General features: G+C 43.9%; 1 long non-coding RNA gene across 3 annotated transcripts in view; it reads right to left on the reverse strand.

The window, feature by feature from the left end:
* Positions 1-7,473: 7,473 nt before the first annotated feature.
* The window catches only part of LOC147102684 (uncharacterized), a 316,332-nt gene continuing 302,906 nt past the window's right edge, over positions 7,474-20,899 (reverse strand). The window contains exons 6-7 of one of the 3 annotated variants that reach the window (XR_015073056.1): positions 9,107-9,174; positions 7,474-8,862 (exon numbers count right to left, since the gene is read on the reverse strand). This is a non-coding gene — a long non-coding RNA (uncharacterized LOC147102684). The remainder of the gene's footprint in view (positions 8,863-9,106; positions 9,175-20,899) is intronic. The other 2 variants (XR_015073055.1, XR_015073057.1) reach the window with 2 other exon arrangements.

Raw genomic sequence — 20,899 nt, forward strand, 5'->3', positions numbered from 1 at the left:
GAGCTGTGTGGCGTACCGATCACAGAAAGGACACAATCTGCTTTTTGGTCCGTAGACTATAAATCAGGCGTCATGCCTTTAAGGATCACACCTTTAAGAAACTCGATCTACAACATAGTTAAGCCCAGAGCGGGGGAGGAGCAGTCGAAGCTGTGGACTGATGAAAAGCAGTCAGACTTGGTGTAAGCTCTGACGCCATTTTTGTGTGCAACATGCGGTCTCAACAATTAAACCTTTTCTGTTGAACCTCTCAGAGTTCAGTATATTTTGTTAGGAGTACGTAGACTCCTACAAACTCACTATTGTTTCCATTTAAAATCACACCTCTAACACCACATTTGTCACAGGAGTCCATTTTTTTTGGCTGAATTTTAAATAAAATTCCTGGATCATTCAAAAAGTGGCTACAGTACCATTGAGACTTTGACCCTTTTCATTAAATAATACAACTTGTAAAAAGAGTTTCTGTCTTAGTACATTTAGATTTTCATTGGTTTTAAGAGCAGTAGAATAGCAGAACGAAATAGTGCGATTTTGCAACAAGCAGCGCACATAGCATATCTTACCTCAGTGTGCTCCTGCTTTGCTCCAGACTGGTTTTCCAGTGAATAAAAAGGATGACAGTGTAACTTCTTATAGGCCAATTCTACAACTAAACAAGAGCGATTAAGCTAAGCTTGGAGCATATTTCTCTAATAGGAAGCATAGGCTTAGAGTCTGGCTCCGAGCAAGAGAATAAACAGCAGAATATTATACGAGCTAACCTGTGAACTACGTGGTTTTAGTTGTAAAAGCAAAATGTATCTAATCTTTCATCTTTGCATCTATGTAACACAAGTTAAGGTCAAAGGGTAAATCAGGCAGTGCTGGTGATAACTGCACAATTGCTTTGTAACAACACATAAAACGAGGCTGTTTCTCACACAGTGTCGCTCATGATATCACTGGTATTATACACCTAGGCTCTGACACTCCATCACATTGAGTGAAATTCATGTGCAGCCCTACACCTAATGGTCTAGCTTCGTGCCCCAGATGTCAGCCTGGCTCAGTTGGTAAGACTCTCGCTGGAGTGTGAAGGTTGTTGGTTTAAATTCTACTACAGCTATGAGCACATAGTCCAGGTTGATACTTTAGCACAGCACTCAGGGCGAGCTGCATTGCCTTTCAGATAAAATATTACATCTGGATGCTTATGTGGGTGTAAGAGATTCCACGGCACTATTCAGTTCTCACAGTGTCCCGACTAATATTCCTCCTTCAACTAACTCCACCAAAAATAAATGATCTAGTCATTCATTCATTCATTTGCTGTTTGTGGGATCTTGCAGTGCACAAATTGTTTGTCTGCCTAACGAATGTGGCTGTAATCTCTTGGTTGTAAAACTATTTGGGACATCCTGAGGACGTGAAAGGTGCTATATAAATGCAAATTCTTAACATTATAACTGTGATGTAGAACCCTATTCAAAACAAAAATCTTATACCAAGAATAAGGGCAGAGATGTATCGGCCCAGATTCTGGCTTTGGTTTTATGCTGCAATGCTTCTGAACTCACAACAGCTCAAAACTATCACGTGAAGAGTTGATTTTTCTTACTGATGTGAGATCAGGGTGTACAAGTGCTACGTCTGTGCAGTGCTGTGAATATCAGCTTCATTCTGGCACGAACCAAGCAGCAAAAATATGGCAGTAAAGAGAGCTTTATTTCCATAAGCCAATTAGTTTAAATAAATTCCTCAATCATTCTAGTTTATTTGTACAAATATAGTCATAAGGGCTATTCACATTACCCAAAGGTACCAGTTAACATTTCTCCCCATGTTTTTACAAATGCGCAGTACTTGACTGATGGAAACGGTTATGGATTACTCTGTAATGAAGTCTGTTTCACATCCCAGTTGGATGTGGATGAATAGAGGCGTGCAGCACCTGTCGGTAGGCTGGCAGTGGAACTTGTGTTGAAGGCAAGGATCATAGGAGCCCAATAAACAAAAATTAAATGAAGCAGCAATATAAATAAGCAAGCTTGATTCATGCTGCAAGGTTGCTTTGTTAAAAGTATTTTGTTGTGCTTTTTGTATCAAAAGTGCTCGTCAAACAAGTCTTCACTTAATGGCAAAGAGATGTGTGTAAACAATCGTGACAACGAAGTGTGCACTTAATGTGATTAATGTAAAGTTGAAGTGCATTGATTACTCCTTTATACATACATTCTCATTTCATAGGGAGCATCTGTGCCAAGTTACGTACACCAAACGACCAGTACATATTCCGAAATGATTCCCAGGCAATTAAATTGTTTTTCAGTTTTAAAAAAATGGACAAATATTATCAGTTATTGGGATCCTCCAACACAAGCAAGATGAACTCAAGGTGTGCTTACACTACAACTTTAGCATCATTACCAAGCCATTAACACTCCCTGGGCACTTGCTAAACCTACCTGCAATTAATTTAATTGTTTAGACAGTGGGGACACTGCTGTCGCACTTTCTAAACATTGCTGGGAGTGGAACTCTGTGCTCCTCTGGGACTCTGCAGGGTTCTCTCCTGAGCAGCCGGACTGAAATGTTAATCAGGCACTTTCAATCTGAACAGAGCCTCAGAATGGCAGCTGTCGTCTAAATGCACCTTTTAAGGTTTTCCAGATCGCAGGCAGAAAAATCAAATTCTATGGATTTAAGACACTTCTCGAAGAATAAAAATCCACCCTGTATTTTCTGCCGTTTCATCCTCCATCGCAACCCAAAACATCTGGTCAGCAGTGAATTCACAAATCCAATCAGCAGTCAACTATACAGCTTTCTGAGAAGGAACATGGTACGGAGAGAGAGTGGCCCTGAATCTCCATCGGAATAGGTAAGCGATAAAATTAGTTCCAGACTTACCATTTATAAATCGCACAGTGGCTAGGAGTATAGAAATGGCAGGGTTTGGTGCTAGACTGGCAATGCATGTGGTGTGCACGATGTGGGATGTTCTGGGTTCATCATCCGAGCGAGGGACCGCAAGGACGTCCGCATCACCCGCGCCATGACAGGAGCTGACGACTGCTGGACAAACCACCGCCTAATCCGCTCTGTCATCTCCATCACTGTAGCCCCAAAACAGTGGTGGCAACAGAAACAATGCCGCAGGAAAATTAACGCTGGAGCACGCAAAGACCCCGCTGAGAAAGCCCCATTCAGCCTGCGCCTCACAACCAATCTGACGACTCCCAGTGATGCAGAGACACAGAGTGTCCACAGCGTCTGGTCTGCACTCAAGGCCTCCATAATCAGCACCTGTGAAGAGACGCTCGGTCACTCGACCAGGAAACACCAAGACTGGTTCGACGAGAATGACCAGGAGATCCAGGGGCTAATAAGCCGCAAGCGCAAGGCATTCCTGATCTGGAAACAGCAACAGAACTCGAGAGCAAGAAAGCAGCTCTACAGATGCCTGAAGGCCGAGGTTCAACGTAAATCTCGCGACCTAAAGAACAGATGGTGGGTGGAGGAAGCGCAGGAGATCCAGCAGCTAGCCGACAACCACGACGTGCGTGGATTCTTTCGCGCAGTCAAGACCACCTGCGGCCCAAGCACCCAAGGCCCTACCCCACTGTGGGCCAAGAACAGAGAGGTACTCATCAAGGACAGAGAGGCAGTCAGTGCCCGCTGGTAGGAGCACTTCGAAGATCTCCTTAACCGAGACTCTGTCTTCGACGCGAGTGTCCTCAATTCCATCCCGTAGCATGCTACCCGCCACCATCTCAGCTCAACCCCAGCCGGGCATGAGGTTGAAAAGGCCATCCAACAACTTAAGAACAAGAAGGCCTCAGAAGCAGATGGAATCCCTGCCGAGGCACTAAAGCATTACTGGCGCGAATTCATGAACTCATTTCTCTTATCTGGAAGGAGGAGAGCATGCCAGGGGATCTCAGAGATGCCGTAATTGTGACCATCTTCAAGAAAGGTGACAAGTCCGACTGCGGTAATTACAGAGGAGTTTCCCTGCTGTCTGCCACAGTGAAAATCATCGCAAGAATCGTCCTCAATCGCCTTCTCCCAGTGGCTGAAGAGCGCCTCCCAGAGTCGCAATGCGGATTCCGCCCGCTAAGGGGCACAATGGACATGATCTTCACCGCGCGTCAATTACAAGAGAAATGCAGGGAACAGCACCTGCTGTTCTACATGGCCTTCTTTGACCTCACAAAGGCCTTTGACACTGTCAACCTTGAGGGGTTATGGAGTGTCCTCCTCAAATTTGGCTGCCCTCAAAAGTTTGTCACCATCCTCCGTCTGCTTCACGACAACATGCAGGCCGTGATCCTGACCAATGGTTCCACCACAGACTCAATTCACGCATGGACCGGGGTCAAGCCAGGCTGTGTCATCACACCAACACTCTTCTCGATCTTCCTCGCTGCAATGCTCCATCTCACCCTCAGTAAGCTCCCCACTGGAGTGGAGCTAATTTACAGAACAAACGGGAAACTGTTCAACCTCTGTCGCCTCCAGTCCAGATCCAAGGTCATCGCAACCTATGATGTCAAATTACAGTATGCAGACGACGCTTGCATCTGCACACACTCGGAGGTCGAACTCCAAACCATCGTCAACACCTTCACCGAAGCGTACGAGAGCATGGGCCTTACACTAAACATCCGTAAGACAAAGGTCCTCTACCAACCTGCCCCCTTCACACAGTACTGGCCCCCGACTATCAAAATCCACGACAAGGCCTTGGACAACGTGGACCACTTTCCATACCTCGGGAACCTACTGTCAACAAGGGCAAACGCTGATGACGAAGACCAACATCGCCTTCAGTGTGCCAGTGCAGCCTTCGGTCGCCTGAGGAAGAGAGTGTTTGAAGACCAGGACCTCAAACCCGGCACTAAGCTCATGGTCTACAGAGCAGTAGTGCTACCCGCCCTACTGTATGCCTCAGAGACATGGACCATTTACAGCAGGCACCTCAAAGCACTGGAGAGGTACCACCAACGCTGCCTCTGCAAGATCCTGCAAATCTCTTGGCAGGATAGGTGCACCAATGTCAGTGTTCTCGCTCAGGCCAACATCCCCAGCATCGAAGCTTTGACCACGCTCGATCAGCTCCAATGGATGGGTCACATCGTCCGCATGCCCGATACGAGACTCCCAAAACAAGCGCTCTACTCAGAGTTCCGACACAGCAAGAGAGCCCCAGGTGGGCAGAGGAAATGCTTCAAGGACACCCTCAAAGCCTCCTTGAAAAAGTGCAACATCCCCACCGACACCTGGGAATCCCTGGCTCAAGACCGTACAAAATGGAGGAGAAGCATCTGGGAAGGCGCCGAATACCTCGAGTCTCTTCGCCGGGAGCAAGCGGAAGCCAAGCGCAAGCAGCGCACGTCAACCCAAGCACCTCACCCACCTGCCCCTTCAACCACCATCTGCCCCACCTGTGACAGAGGCTGTAGGTCCTGCATTGGACTCATCAGTCACCTGAGAACTCATGTTTAATGTGGAAGCAAGTCATCCTCGGTTCCGAGGGACTGCCTAAGAAGACACAGCATGAAGTGATAGGGAGAAGTGTTCCTCGAGCAGCAGAATGCAGAGTTCGCGGACTGCATAGCTACACTCCAGAATACAATGCAAGTTTGTTAAATTTATAGATGGTACTAAACTAGATGGCGCACCTTTGACTCTGATGAAGTGGCCACGGAAATACAAAAGGAGCCAAGGCAAAAATTTGCAAGTAGGCAGAACTGTGGCAGATGCAAGTTAATAAAGATGAAAGTGACAGTTGTTGCACTGAGGAAAACATAAGGGGCATCCTTACTCAGTGAATGTTGTTGAATGAACTAGGGACTGAAGGAGATCTAGAGTGACACTATGTTCACCACTATCCAATCACATTGGGGCCACAATCAAGAAAGCTGACAGAATGCTTAGCTATATTGCCCAAATCAGTCAGGAATAGTTTGAGATTGTCATGCTGAACTGTACATTCAAACTGTATCTTGAGTACTGCATTCAGTTCTGGTCAATGGGTACAAGTAAAACATCCCAGTCCTGGAAGCGTACAAAGGAAAACCATGAGACTAATCCCTAGTATAGAAACAGAAAATGCTGGAAATACTCAGCAGGTCAGGCAGCATCTGTGGAGAGAGAAAGAGAGTTAACGTTCCGGGTCGATGATGAAAGATTATCGACCTGAAATGTTAACTCTGTTTCTCTCTCCACAGATGCTGCCTAACCTGCTGGGTATTTCCAGCATTTTCTGTTTCTATTTCAGATTTCTAGAGTCTGCAGTATTTTGCTTCAGACTAATCCTTAGAGCCAGAGGACTGAGATATTAAGAAAAGCTGGAAAAACTCAGATGTTTCTGCCTTGAAAGTAGACAGATGATCTTATGAAGGTATCTAAGAAACTAAGTTGAACAGAAAAGGTTAATGCAGAGCACTATTTCACATTAAACTATGGCTGCAGTTAAAGGGGACACAGGGATAAACTCATAAAAGGCAAATTCAGAACCAGTGTCAAAAGCACTTTATTATACAGTGTGTAATGCCTGGAATTGTCTTTGAGGTCGTGTAGTGAAGGCAGAATCTGATCTGGAATCAGTCAAGGGTCGGTTAAATGTTGTGATAAAAAATGTTAGATTTCTACTGAAGAGCGAAATAGCCTCCTTCAACTGCACTCACATTGTAAAGAAATTTCCACATTGTAGGGTTGTCATTGTGGTTGACCAACTTAATGGCCCAGTAATTCGGGTCCCAACGCGTGAGTACGCACGGGGTACTCACGCGTGGACCCGATGGAAGTGCCGGTTTCTTGCATGCACAGCGCATGCGCGGGAAAACGGCACTTCCGGTCCCCTGAAAGCAGGGGTTAAGAGGTGAAACGCGTGCGACGTATGAGGCAGCGCGTGCGCGTTGAACTTCCTTTTTTTTTTTGTCAGGTTTGCCCGTGCGAAGGCCTCCACTTTTTACACATTAAAAAAGCAGATGTAAGAACTTCATTTTAAAAGGTAAGTGGTCAATTAATTAAAATTAGAACATTTTTTCCACAGGTTTATTATTTTTAAATACTTTACAGTAAGGTAAGTGTATTTTTAGCTCCGATTTTTTATAAAATTATTTTTTTCAAAAATTTAAATTATTGTTTAAAATGGTTATTTAATGTTATTTATAGTTGACTTAAATAGTGTGATTTAAAAAAAAAATTATTTTAAGGTTATGTACTGTTTTGGGCGCCCGGAGTTTTCATGAGTTTGACAGTTCTTTCTGTCAAACTCATGAATGGACTTTTGCCTCCTCCGATTGGTTGCCCAGTGCTCATGTGATCCCAGCCGACGCATCGTACTAAGTACGCCACTGGGTCACGCAAGCACAGCGCGCCGGGAGCTGGAACGGGCCACAGAGAGGAAATCCACGCAGGCCCAGGCCTCAACTGTCGGCGCGCAATGTAAGTGCAGGTCGGGGACTTGCACCCGCGGGAAGCCCCCGACACGAATTTCTGGGCCATTATTATTCCTCAGTTTCATCTGAGTATATAATGATCGCTGAGATGTAGCTGGGAAAAACACTGGTTACAAAATAAGAAGAATTTCAAACATGGATGTGACAGAGAGTAAAATCTCACTGTGGTAGAACAGGAGCTGATAGCTCCTCTGACCTGACGTTTACATGACTATAGGAGTGAGTGTTCGGCTTAGTGGTCGCATTCCCACCTCCGAGTCAGAAGGTGCAGGGTTTGAACTCTGCTCTGGACAGTTCCCACGAGTGAAGACCGTATTTCTGGATCTGAATTCTGGGTTGACATCCAGCGAGATACTCTCATCTTGTAGGTGTGGGTGGCCCCCCCCCTCTTCATATGGGTTGTGGGAGCCCATAAAATCCTCCCTCTATATAGGGCTAACTACCCTATTGGCTGGTATAAAGATGGCCATGGAAGGAGCATTCATGTCACCTGTTAGCCAGCCTGAAAATGATTCCACTACTTCAAACTAGCACCAAGGGAAGAGCGTGAAGCTACAACAACAAGCACCACACCCTCAAACTAAACTATGACTATCTTTGCACATTGTATAATAAGAATTGCAATTGTATTTATTCAAGTCCTTTAAAGCATATACAAAGTTCTTGTTTGCAATCATTTCCTTTCTCATAAATTCAACAGAGTCAAAATTCTTGAACAGTCCCATTGTGAGATCATCCTCAGTTACACATGAATTAAAGAAAGTATTTGCCGCATATCTTCACAGATAGTTCTTGGAATCCACACGACAGGGAATTATTACCATCTCACAGAAGGAAGTGGCAGCTCCCTGTGAAGAAGCTTTAATGAGTAAAGGCACCATGAAAATCTAATAGCACCAATAAACCTATGTGGAAGTAAACCTTTGAGTGTATTGTCAGGGATCAGGGAGATCTCTCTTACATGCTCCAAAGGGTCAGCACAGGGAACAAGGGCACATCGGCCAGTGTTTAAAGATGTTGTACCTTTGTCCTTCTCACCACAATACCAGAGCTCACAGAAGGGCGAACTTTAGCCTCATATTTCAGGATTCCGATGAATTTCAGGATGCTCTGCAATGTTGATTCAACCAGGTTCACAGGGACACAGAATGTACTACAAAATGATCTGCAATACTGCAGGACAAAGTTGTAACAGTAGGCAACCTTCTTTCTGTCACCTATGTGCTGGGTACACCTGTATGAATGCAGGGGTTCTCGTCCGTACCATGCCAGGATGGACACCAATCAGACCTCCATACAGTCAGCTGAAGGCTATCCGGAAATGCACCATCGAATGCCCCTGCTATCCATTCTGGGGAATGTGTCGTCGCTGAAGATTCTGCTCAAATTTCCACAGGTAGTTGGCTGTTATCTGAAAATGAAAATGTGAATGGTTTTTAATCAGTCTGGCACAATACTATCACAAATATCCTTTAAAATTGTGTTTTATAGTTTAATATCAAGTTATATATTTTAATATTGCACCTGTTTATATGGAAATACTAAAGCACTTATTTTTAAATAATAAACGTAACTCCATACATGGATTTATTATTGATATTCATGTGATCTAGGATTAATAATTATGTCTTTTAACCAGTTGTATCATAACTTACCATAAAAGTTCTCCAGCCATCACTCCTATATGCTGTGCCTTTTTCTCTGTGATTTTTTTCTCTTCACCCTAAATTTCACATTTATATCAAGAATAACAGATCAGTGCTAACTTGGCAATGCAGCCAACATATGTCTATTAAAGCATTTCTAGAATCTTTTGTGGCCCTCTTTCATACGGTGTGTCTTTTCCTCATTTGCATAACATGTAGAATGTGGTTTTGGATTGCAGCATTTCACAATTGTATAAATTATGTCACAGCAATAAATTTTCCTAAGCACATTTTGAAGATGTTCATTCCTAGTAACAGTGATCAAAATATACAGACAGGATTTATATTATGAAATGTTAGCACTTAACAATACAGCAGGGAGCCAGTAGTTTATCAGCATAATTATTTATAATGGAAAAAGACATAAATGCATCATATTATAAATCTCACTTCAAATTCTAGAGGTTTCAAGCCCCACCCCTCCCTTTCTGCTTTTTAGAATGTGTGGTTCTTAAATCTGATTTGACTGAATCTAAATTCCACATGGGAGTTATATTAGATGATGAGGACAATGCGAAAGCAGATTGGATTGGCCCCATAATAATTTGCTAAATGATGTTTCTGACGCTGCAGAAAATAGTTTCCTCCCAAATAAGCCAACCAGCTCCGAAAAGAAACATGGTGGTAGAAAGTTTGGGTTGGCAGAAAACTGGCCAAGAGCTCAACGTCCACCTGACAGAAATTTGACACAGAATTTACCGAAACTGGGAAGAAGAGCATCCATAGACACTGTAACTAGTCTGTAACATACCATACAAAAGAAGTGCATGCATTATTACTGGAACTGCAGAGTGGAGTCACACGGCAGATACCAGTTTGAAAGCGCTAGCATTTTTTTTTGATCGATGAAAGCAGACACTGTAGAGAAATACTGCCCACTCGCACCACTCTCTGATCAGGTACAGCAAAGCTCTGCATCGGTGAACCTCATACAGATGCACAGAACTTTACTTACCAGACTGGAACTATCAGTGGAAATTTTAAGAGTTAGGAAAGAGCTGGCTATCCCATTCCCTATCTTTAAAAGTTTAGTGCGAAAGGCAGGTTAGTGAACCACGTGATAAAAGTGTCGAAATGTGGCTTTTAACCTGAGCAAGCACAAAATAGAGCACGACTACAACCCTCCGGGACGTCTCACATCAGCAACATCAAAGCAGCTTCAGCCCGAGTATGCCACGGCTTTACTGTCCATATTGCACTGGTGCAGCACAAGAACCGATGTACGACGTGCAGTATAACTTCCTAATAACTTCTAATAGGTTTCACATTGCTGTTTTTCCGTGATTTATCTTCCAACTTGCCAGCTGTTTAGAGTTTGTAGAATTAGGATTAACTAAAGTAAAACATCCAAAGTCCCACTACTTTTTAACGTACTGTGGGTGGTGCAGTCACTAAATCAAGTCAAGTGCATCAAACATTAATCTTTGGAAATACGCATTAAATCCTTGGAATGTACAATGTGACTAAACATAGACAGAAACCACCAGCCACACAGCAGCAACACCCACACCCCGCTACATCACAAGAAATTGGGTCCGTGAAATTATAGACCTGGAATCTGGATTGCGCGCAAATCGGGGCATGAACGTGGTGCAGCGCACGCTGCACGTGACTACCGAGACCGGCAGGGCAGAACCATGGCAAACTTGTCCCTGGCCTCACTAGGATAGTACCGAAGACCTGCGGGAGCCAGTCGTGGCCTCCGCTGAGTCCAGGAGGTCCCGGGGGAGCCAATCGGGAGGGTGACCAGTGGTGGTCAGCAGCAGCCCGCGGTTTTCCTTTCTTGGAAGCTCTCCTGGCTCCACATTCAGGATAAGTAAAAGTACTTTTTTTTTTAGTGGCAGTATCCTTTGAAGGACCGCTGGTTAGGCTGCACATAGACCAGGTCATCCTGAATGCAGTAGGCACGCTACGTTCAGGGTAAACCAATTTCCGGTTTGGGTCCTAAGACAAGTCCTTTATTAACATATTCAAGCTGCTTTAGGCAGCCACCAGTGACGGAGCCAACATAGCGTCGAATGTGTTTCCGACGGTGTTCTGGCGCAGGAGGTTGGTCCTCTAAATCGGACCTCTTTGCGCCCGTTTTCCACCTGCGGAACCGGCACAAGGTCGAATTTCCCCATGTGGCGGGTAACCGGAATATAAATAATTGGTAAATCAGCGGTATCCACGTGATTCAGGGATCGTGCAAAATCAGGAGGTATTATAGATGATACTTCAAGAAACCCTTCTGTTGCCTCAGGATTAAAGACGCTTAAGTATGATAGCCAAGCATTACAATACCAATCACATAATGCCACTGTTCTTATACAATCCTTCCTGCACTGCTAGTAATTGTAAAGACACCGTGCAGAGTAAGTGTACTCTTCAGGTGAACTGAAGTTAGAGGGATGGGGGATAACTGGACCAGGCATGCAGATGTAATTCAGCGCCTATTTTAATGCCATACGTTCTGTCCTTATTTTTATATAGTACTTTGATTTGATATTATTCATAGTTAAATAGCAAAACCTATGGAAATTTGGGAAGCAGAAAAGTAGAATTGGTTTGAGTGTAGGAGTTACTCTGCAGTACAAGTTCGGGAGCTGGGATCTGCAATACTGAAGCACAACAGTGCCACCACTGGCAGGAGGGTGTAATTATAGCATGACAAAGATTGCCTACTTCCACCTCCGTAACATCGCCCATCTCCGCCCTTGCCACAGCTCATCCACTGCTGAAACCCTGATCCATGCCTTTGTTGCCCCTAGACTTGACTATTCCAACTCCTGGCTGGCCTCCCACATTCCACCCTACGTAAACTTGAGGTCATCCAAAACTCGGCTGCCCATGTCCCACCTCGCACCAAGTCCCGTTCGCCCATCACCCCTGTGCTCGCTGACCTACATTGACTCCCGGTTAAGCAGCACCTCGATTTCAAAATTCTCATCCTGGTTTTCAAATCCCTCCATTGCCTCGCCCCTTCCAATCTCTGTAATCTCTTTCAACCCCACAACCTCCATAGATATCTGCACTCCTCTAATTCTGCCCTTTTGAGCATCCCTGATTATAATCGCTCGACAAAGACAGTTGCCTCGGCCCTAAGCTCTGGAATTCCTTGCCGAAACCTCTCCGCCTCGCTACCTCTCTTTCCTCCTTTAAGATGTTCTTTAAAACCTACCTCTTTGACCAAGCTTTCGGTCACCTGCCCTAATTTCTCCTTATGTGGCTCGGCGTCAAATTTATTTTGTTTTATAATACGCCTGTGCAACGCCTTAGGACGTTTTACTACATTAAAGGCACTATGTAAATACAAGTTGTTGGTGTTGCTGACAAGTTTACATTGGCAGTTTCCAGTATAAATATTGGCACAAGAATCTATAATTGGACAAAGTTAACGCCAAAGTGTGATAACAGGAAGTAAGGCTTTGCAGACAGGAAGTGCGTGAATATGCAAGATTTTTAAGATGCAATATTGAAAGATGTATATCACGTACAATGTATATCGATATATAAACATCTCATAATCATATATAAAATACACCACAATACAAACTGTTCCCTTGTGCATATTTGAAAAATGAAAGTATTTAAAATATTCAAACAGCAAAGGACGAAGCTTGTTTCTTCGCTAGGGATTCATTTATGTTATATAGTTCCAGTCGTGGCTCATGGTAGTAGTTCTTGCCTCCAAGTCAGAAGGTTGTGGGTTCATAGTCCCACTCCAGAGACATGAGCACAAAAATCTCAGCTGACTCTCAGTGCAGTACTGAGGGAGTGCTGCACTGTTGGAGGTGCCGTCTGACAGATGAGATGTTGAACTGAGGCCCCGTCTAACCCTCTCAGGTGGATGTAGCCCATAGCATCTATTGAAGCAAAGCAGGGTGTCCTGGGCAATATTTATCCCTGAACCAACATCACTAAAACAGATGATCTGGTCATTATCACATTGCTATTTGTGGGAGCTTGCTGTGCGTAAATTGGCTGCCACATTTCCTACATTACAACAGTGACTACACTTCAAAAAATACTTCATTGGCTATAAAGAACTTTGAGATGTCCCGAGGTCGTAAAAGGCGCTATATAAATGCAAGTCTTTCTTTTTTTTTATATAGTGATAATATCCTGTCATCACTAGCAACAAGCATTAGGTTAAAAAGTGCTTGTGAAGCTCTTTTCATAGGTCATTGCCAAAAGAATACTATATAAAGAGCCAAGAATGCAAGGGAGGCTTCCTGTAATGGTTCAGATCAAGAACATTGCAGACACCCTAGACTTAGACCAATGCTCAGTTTGGTATCAGAATCCAAGAAATTGGCTTCTTCCATCTACCCAAGACTGCCTGCTGAATATCACACCAACGGAAATGCCTTTTATTTTTCCAGACAGAACTAGACTAAAGAGCTTTTAGACAATTTTCCGTCTCTTTAGGTGAGATGTTAGAGAACAAAATATTCCTGTTGATTCACTGAACTAGGCAGTCTGCTGTATTGCTCCATTCAAGAAAATTATAGCCAGTCAGTGTTGCAATGCCTTTCATTTCTGAGTGATGACAGATCTTGGGGAAACCGCAGTTCGTCTCATCAGGTCAGGAAAAAAAATTCTCAAGCGGTACAACAAACTGTTTGGATTGTGAAAGCGAATGTAATTCAGGAATATGTAGTTGGTTCAAAAATACGATAACTTTCAATGCACATTAAAGGACAAATACACCCACCCCATGCTCCCAATGGGAAGCTATGCTCGAGGTAGGGCTATCTCCAACCCATGTTCCCTTTAAGTGCAGTTCCCCACTGGCAATGTGGGATAAGTAAATTGATCAAGTTTTCCTTTTAAAACCATTAAGGTATTTTGATAAGCCAATAATTTTGTGAGGCCAGATGGAGTATTCCTGTTCCTCTTGGCCCCACAAAAATTCCCCCCAGAATGCTTCTGGGCCTTCTCTGGTGAGGCTTCCAGCAATCCCTTTAAGGACCTCTGGTTAGACCGTTCACTGCCTGGTACAAATTGGCAGAGTGGGCAAAATTAATGAGAATTTTAGGTTCAGCTAGCAGCCTCGGCTGAATGATGACATTCACAATTGTCTAAATTTGGCCACATAATATAAATGTTAAAATAATGTTTCCAAGAACGGGTCCAAAATTTATATGCGGAGGCACAAACGTACCGCCGGCCACCCAATTCTCACATGGAACACAAGCGGTCGGCAGTTGAAAATCAGGGAGGCATCTCGGCCGCTCCTTGGAAGTCCAAGGCTCCACTGATGCACTTTTCGTTGGCTGTAAAGCACCTTGGGACATCGTGAAAAGCACTTCATAAATGCAAGTCTTTCTCTTTTTTTTTTTGATATTTAGGGAATCAAGGGATTTGGGGATAGTGCGGGAAGGTGGAGTTGGGGTAGAAGATCGGCCATGACCTTATTGAAAGGCGGAGCAGGCTCGAGGGGCCGAATGGCCTACTCCTGCTTCTTATGTTCAGGCGGGTCTATAAATGTGCGGACAGCCCGCCTGCCTGAAACTGGTGGCAGGTCACTTGCATATGCAAACTGGGGTGCAACACTGGTTCTAGGACCCTATTTGCAATTGTCAGGAACAAATTGGCAGAGTGCGCAACGCATTTGTCCCACCCATTTGTACCAGGCAGTGAATGGTCTAACCAGAGGTCCTTAAAGGGATTGCTGGAAGCCTCGCCAGAGAAGGCCCAGAAGCATTCTGGGGGGAATTTTTGTGGGGCCAAGAGGAACAGGAATATTCCATCTGGCCTCACAAAATTATTGCGGCGCACTGCCAGCCTTTGGGTGGGCTCCCCATTGCACATCCTCCCCCTTTTAAAAAAGCAGTTTTGGCTCGGCTCACTCATGGAGGCTCCGGATTTCATGCCTCCTCCCCATTGATCAGGTTAGTTGACCGCTGGCACTCATTGAGCGCTCAACAACTCACCCGAATTATGCTGATGAGGCCCAAATCTGAAAATGGATCGGGCCTTCCAACGCAGGCTGGTGGCTCCACCGACTTCACGCCATGCATTGGGCGGATGTTTAAAATCCCCTCCACTGTTTTATAATGTTTGCAAAAGTGCAGATTTCTCAATGAACATGACAGGGAACAAGGGATCGAGTGAGTGTGCATTAATGTTTGATGGCCAGCAAATGGTGGAACGTATTTTGTCGTCATACTCCTTTCTGCAATTCGGATGTTCCGGGATTAATCCGTCTGCCAGTAACGAGGACCAATGTCGCAAAAATCTGGCACATCATATCACTCAAAAATATAACTGATCACCTCAAAATGATCAGCCCCATTACCTCCTAGTGGTGCTCTAAACTGCCACAGGGTGGCAGAACATTTCATTTTAATCAATCAACTCTTCAACCTTTACTTCCTGGAGTACCTTTGCTGTGCTACGGTACATTCTTTGATGATATGTCACCGCCGAGTGAATCATGACATTTGTTTTGCGAGCTGGATGGACCTTTAATTTAATGATTGGTTCAGGTGATCCTTCGAAATGTGTCATTATCACGGAGAGATTTGTTCAATCCTGTGGGCATTTGATTCGAATTTACCCTAGAGCACTGTGCTCTGCTACTCACTAAACATTGTCTCATGTTTTTGAAGCTTACACTTCTCAAATATAAATATTACTGCAGGAAACTCTTTTTTATCCGGCACCGACGGGACTGGCGTGGTGGTTGATCAAAAAGTCCGGATTACAGAGAGGTATACTTACCAAGGTACGAGAGCCCCGTACATGGCCACAGGTGCAGGAGCCCCGGTTACACGGCACTTGTGCAGGAGTCCCGGTTACACGGCCACAGATCCAGGAGTCCCTGTTGCACAGCCACAGGTGCAGGAACCCCGGTTACATGGCCACAGATCCAGGAACCCCAGTTACACGGCCACTAATATATAGTAAAACTTACCTGAAGCTACTCCTGAATTTCGCCGGTTAAGAGAGATTTCCGGATATTTAGGTGCCGGTTAAAAGAGAGTTTCCTGTATTCAGAACCATGGAATAAAATGGAGCAGGGGGAGATATGTCATCAAATAGTGAACCCCAACCGTACATGTAACTGGGTGATGAAACCGTGGTTCAATCAGTTGAACTCACAAAGAGTACACATATCTTAAACTACAGCTGTCCTGTTCTTTATATTTAATGAGGTTTTTTTTAATTCAAAGTTTATGTACTTTTAAAGAATATACAATATCTAAAATTGGAGGAAAGTTTACTTCTGCGTATATCAGTGAGGTCATGTAGTGGTGTCTCGACAGGACAGCAGTCGAGGTGCATGTCTGATTTACACTTTTGTAATAACATTGTGTATTCCTTTAAAACATGCCAAATATATCGCAGTTTACTGCACTAAAAAAGCACAGGTAATATGGGAATCTCTTAAGTGTTCCATTAATCTAGTGTAAACAGTATTATCTCGACAACCGAGTCGGTTATGGGTGTTATCCTAAAGGCTGTTGAACACTGAAATTCACCTGCCAAGGTTTTGAGAGGTTTATTCATTCTTCACTGAACTATGAGGTAAGAAGCATTTTGCTGATTGGTGTGAGGGAGGAGGAATGTCTCAAGCCACTCTCAACGTACCATCTATTGGCTGATCGTGAAAGAACAGTGACAGCAGTTGTGGGGACAACTGCAGCACCCATTTAACTGACAGTATGAAACAGAGGCCAGGAATATTCTCATGTGGTTGCGGGGGAAGGATATTAATATATTTAAAAATAACGAAGCGATTAACAAAGTAGACAGGAATAGACTGTTCCCGCTCGTAGCACAATCTAGAACAAGGGGACGTAATCTTAAAATCAGTGCTAAACCTATTGAAAGTGAATCCAGGAAAAGATTCTTTGTACAAAGGGTTGAGAGACTGCGGGATGCACGACCCAGAAGACCATAGCTGCAGAATCATTTGAAGTGTTTAGAAGGGAGATTGCTATGTAGAAAGTAAGGGTACTAAAGATTATGGGGTGGGGGGAGGGGGAAGATAATAAGGATTGAAGAGATAGAGCTGCATGGCAAACAAAATATCCCGGGCCTCACGCTTTGGTGGGGGAGGGTGGTGGCAGGGAGGAGGGGGTCGGACAGTTCAACCACCACTTCGACCCCCGCACGCACAACACCCGCCCAAGTTAAAATTTGGCTAAAGTTTCTAGATGCGACTGACAAATAAGACATCCGTCATCTGTCTGTAAATTACATTAATAACCATAGATTTATTGCGTGGGCGGCAGCAGTGATTATATTGCATCTCAAGGACTCAACTAAATAAGCAAAAGCTTCAAGAGTGCCTTTTAATTATATCCCTCAAGAAGCAGAGATGCACAGTTCTAGAACAAGTAGTCAGGCATCTTATTTGTGAGAGGTCTCAGGATCTTGCCATTGATCCCCTTTACTTCATTATCAACCAATGTATAAACAAAACAAATATGGACTCCAGTAATCGGCTGTAACTGATGTACTACTATCCCCAGGCTGTTGATGTGACCTCCTGCGTGTAATTATTTCTTAAGGTTCAGGTATTTGGCACTGGGATGATTTTGCATCTAGACCAGGATGACAGCTAGAATTTCAAATTGTGAAGCCTTTGGAAACCAGGGACCACAAAATGACGATATTCAAGAATAATCTGGTGATCAGTGCCAGTAAGGTCCAGAACATAAACATTCACTTCAAAAGGTAGAATTCAAAGGAATGAGGCATGAACAGAAATAAATTAACTGGGAAATATAGTGGGAAAAAGAAACGGAACAATTTCGTTACTAGAAGGCTGAAGATATATACCTAACAAAAAATAAAGCCAAAGTAAAGCAGTTCCAGAGAGGCATCCATGAGGCAATTGTAATAAAACTTATAAGGTGGGGAGAGAAGTGGAGAAGTTTAAGGAGGATGTTTGAGAGTAGGACAGAGGCCTCAAGAGCGGAAGAAGATAGGTTCATGGGGAAGAGGGCTCAAATCACTGGAGTAGGGAGCAGCCACAATGACTGGTTCTGTGGAGCTCGAGGAACACTTCCGCTGTTCTCGGCCCCACAAAAATAAAGTGAAACTTAGCTGCCGACTCCTCTTTGGTACAACCACCAGATGATACTGGGAAGAGCGTACAAAGTGCACAATTCGTCCAGGTCAGTCGGAGACTAGCACTGGGGTCCTACTGACGTCACAGGACCCCGATTTTAATATTTAAATCAGCTGTGCTCCCATTTACTACAGATGCATTCGCACCCGTACGACCAGATTTAGGAACAGCTTCTTTCCCAGGGCTGTCATCCTACTGAACTCCACAAATAAACTCTAAAGCCTGCACATCTGCCAATGCACTTTATTATGGTTATGTTTATGTTAATGTATTACAAGCCAAATGTATGTTGAATGTTTAAATGTCTTAATCTAAATGTACACTCTCGGGAGCCGCAAGCCTACATTTCGTTGTACTGCACTTGTGCACTAACAATGACAATAAAAGTTGATTTGATTTGATTTCAGGCAGCCGGCCAGGCCACCAATTCAGAGGACCCTAATAAAATGTTGACGGCCACAGTGATGTCAGGAACGGAGCAATAAGTTCTTCAACGCCATTTTCAGACTATTCCCGCCCCCTTCCTCAAAGTTGAGCCCCATATTCCTGGAAGTTATGATGGGGTTTTAACAATGCACTAGTCAGATCACACTTAGTGTACCATGTTCAACTCTAGTCACACCGCAGTATAAAAATACATACACATCTGCAAATTACACTGCCCTCTGTCAATTTATTTTAAATGGGCTAATGTTGCCTTTAAAATATTCAGCAACGCATTTCATTAAAGCATTTGTACAGCTACGGAGAAAAACAAGATTGATTCCAAGAGTGAAGGGGATGATTGATAAATAATTTAGAGATGGGTTGGTAAAGGAAAAAAAATAGGGTGTTCAAAATATATCTGGATGCTAAATTGAAAGGTCCAGCTGCTGAAGGGATGAGCTTCATTGTGTCGTGCAGCCTTTCTTCATCTTTACAATATGTGCCAACGCTTTGAGTAACTTTCTGTAGCTATCACCTGCAAATGTAATTAATACATTGCGATTTGGACAGGTTGGGGGAATGGGCGGATACGTGGCAGATGCACTATAATGTGGATAAATGCGAGGTTATCCACTTTGGGGGTAAAAACAGGAGGGTAGATTATTATCTAAATGGCAATAGATTGGGAGATGGGGAAGTGCAGAGGGACCTGGGTGTTCTTGTGCACCAGTCACTGAAGGAGAGCATGCAGGTGCAACAGGCGATTAAGAAGGCAAATGGTATGTTGGCCTTCATATCAAGGGGGTTCGAGTATAGGAATAGGGATACCTTACTACAGCTGTACAAGGTGCTGGTGAGACCGCATCTGGAGTATTGTGTACAGTTTTGGTCGCCCCATCTGCGGAAGGATGTTCTTGCCATGGAAAGAGTGCAGCGGCGATTCACCAGGCTGATACCTGGAATGGCGGGAATGACCTACGAGGAGAGATTGAATAGTTTGGGCTTGTACTCACTGGAGTTTAGAAGATTGAGAGGGGATCTCATCGAAACATATAAAATTATGGCAGGCCTGGACAGGCTGAATTCAGAGAGAATGTTTCCAATGGCAGGGGAGCACAGAACCAGGGGCCACAGTCTAAAAATAGCGGGCAAATCATTTAAAACAGAGATGAGGAAGAATTTCTTCACTCAAAGAGTGGTGAGCCTGTGGAATTCCCTGCCACAGAGGGCTGTGAAGGCTAATTCAATAAATATTTTCAAGAGAGAATTGGATATATTTCTGAAGGCTAAGGGGATTAAGGGTTACGGAGAAAAGGCGGGGACGGGGTACTGAACTGGTAAGATCAGCTAAGATCTCAGATGAAGATCAGCCATGATCTCATTGAATGGCGGAGCAGGCTCGAAGGGCCGAATGGCCTACTCCTGTTCCTATCTCTATGTTTCTATGTTTCTATGTTACTCAACAAACAAGGGTTCCCTACCAATGACAGCAGTCATGCAGAGCTATAGCCACCCCTATACCCCTGTAGCTATGGTCATGCCACCCCACCGTTGGTAAAATGTTAAGATGAAAAACAGAGTGCACGGGTGTTATTTGATCATTAGGAGCGCTTTACTTCCTGGTTACTGAATGGCAGTAAATGTTTGTTAAATAAATATATACATGTGAAATATATTTACCTGTGCTGTGTGCAAGACATTTTCTACTAAAATTAATGCATGCGTATAAAACAGTGTTTCCGTATTCACATCTGTGTCTAGTCAGTAATTTCTATTGGAGAACACTGACCTAGTCTAATCCCAATTTTTTTTAACTTGTTTCTCATACCTTTTATTATTTTTCTTTTTCAAGCAACTATCCGTTCCCTTTTAAAAGAATTTACAGACTCTGCTTCAGCAATGCTCTCCGGCAGTGAATTCCAGATTATAACTACCTTCTGTGTATAGACATTTTTTTCCAACTTCCCCTTCAACTTTTTTTGTAATTATCTTAAATTAGTGCCCTCTTGGTACCAACTGCGGACCAGTGGAAGCAATCTATGACTATTTACCTTATCAGAATCCTTCATAATCTTGAAGACCTCTATCAGGCCACTCTTTAATAAAAGATCCAGCTCCATTAAACTACTTTCCATTGGCATTTTGCAAGTGTGGTAAAACAGAAAGCATAATGCAGGAATTCCTTTGAGCTGAGTGAGACGTTGTCATGTCATCACACATGAATTAAGGAGTCTTGCTGGCTCGTGGTG

Source organism: Somniosus microcephalus, chromosome 21 (assembly GCF_052327205.1).
Source record: "Somniosus microcephalus isolate GS21.2 chromosome 21, FLI_Smic_1.0, whole genome shotgun sequence".
Lineage (NCBI taxonomy): Eukaryota > Metazoa > Chordata > Chondrichthyes > Squaliformes > Somniosidae > Somniosus > Somniosus microcephalus.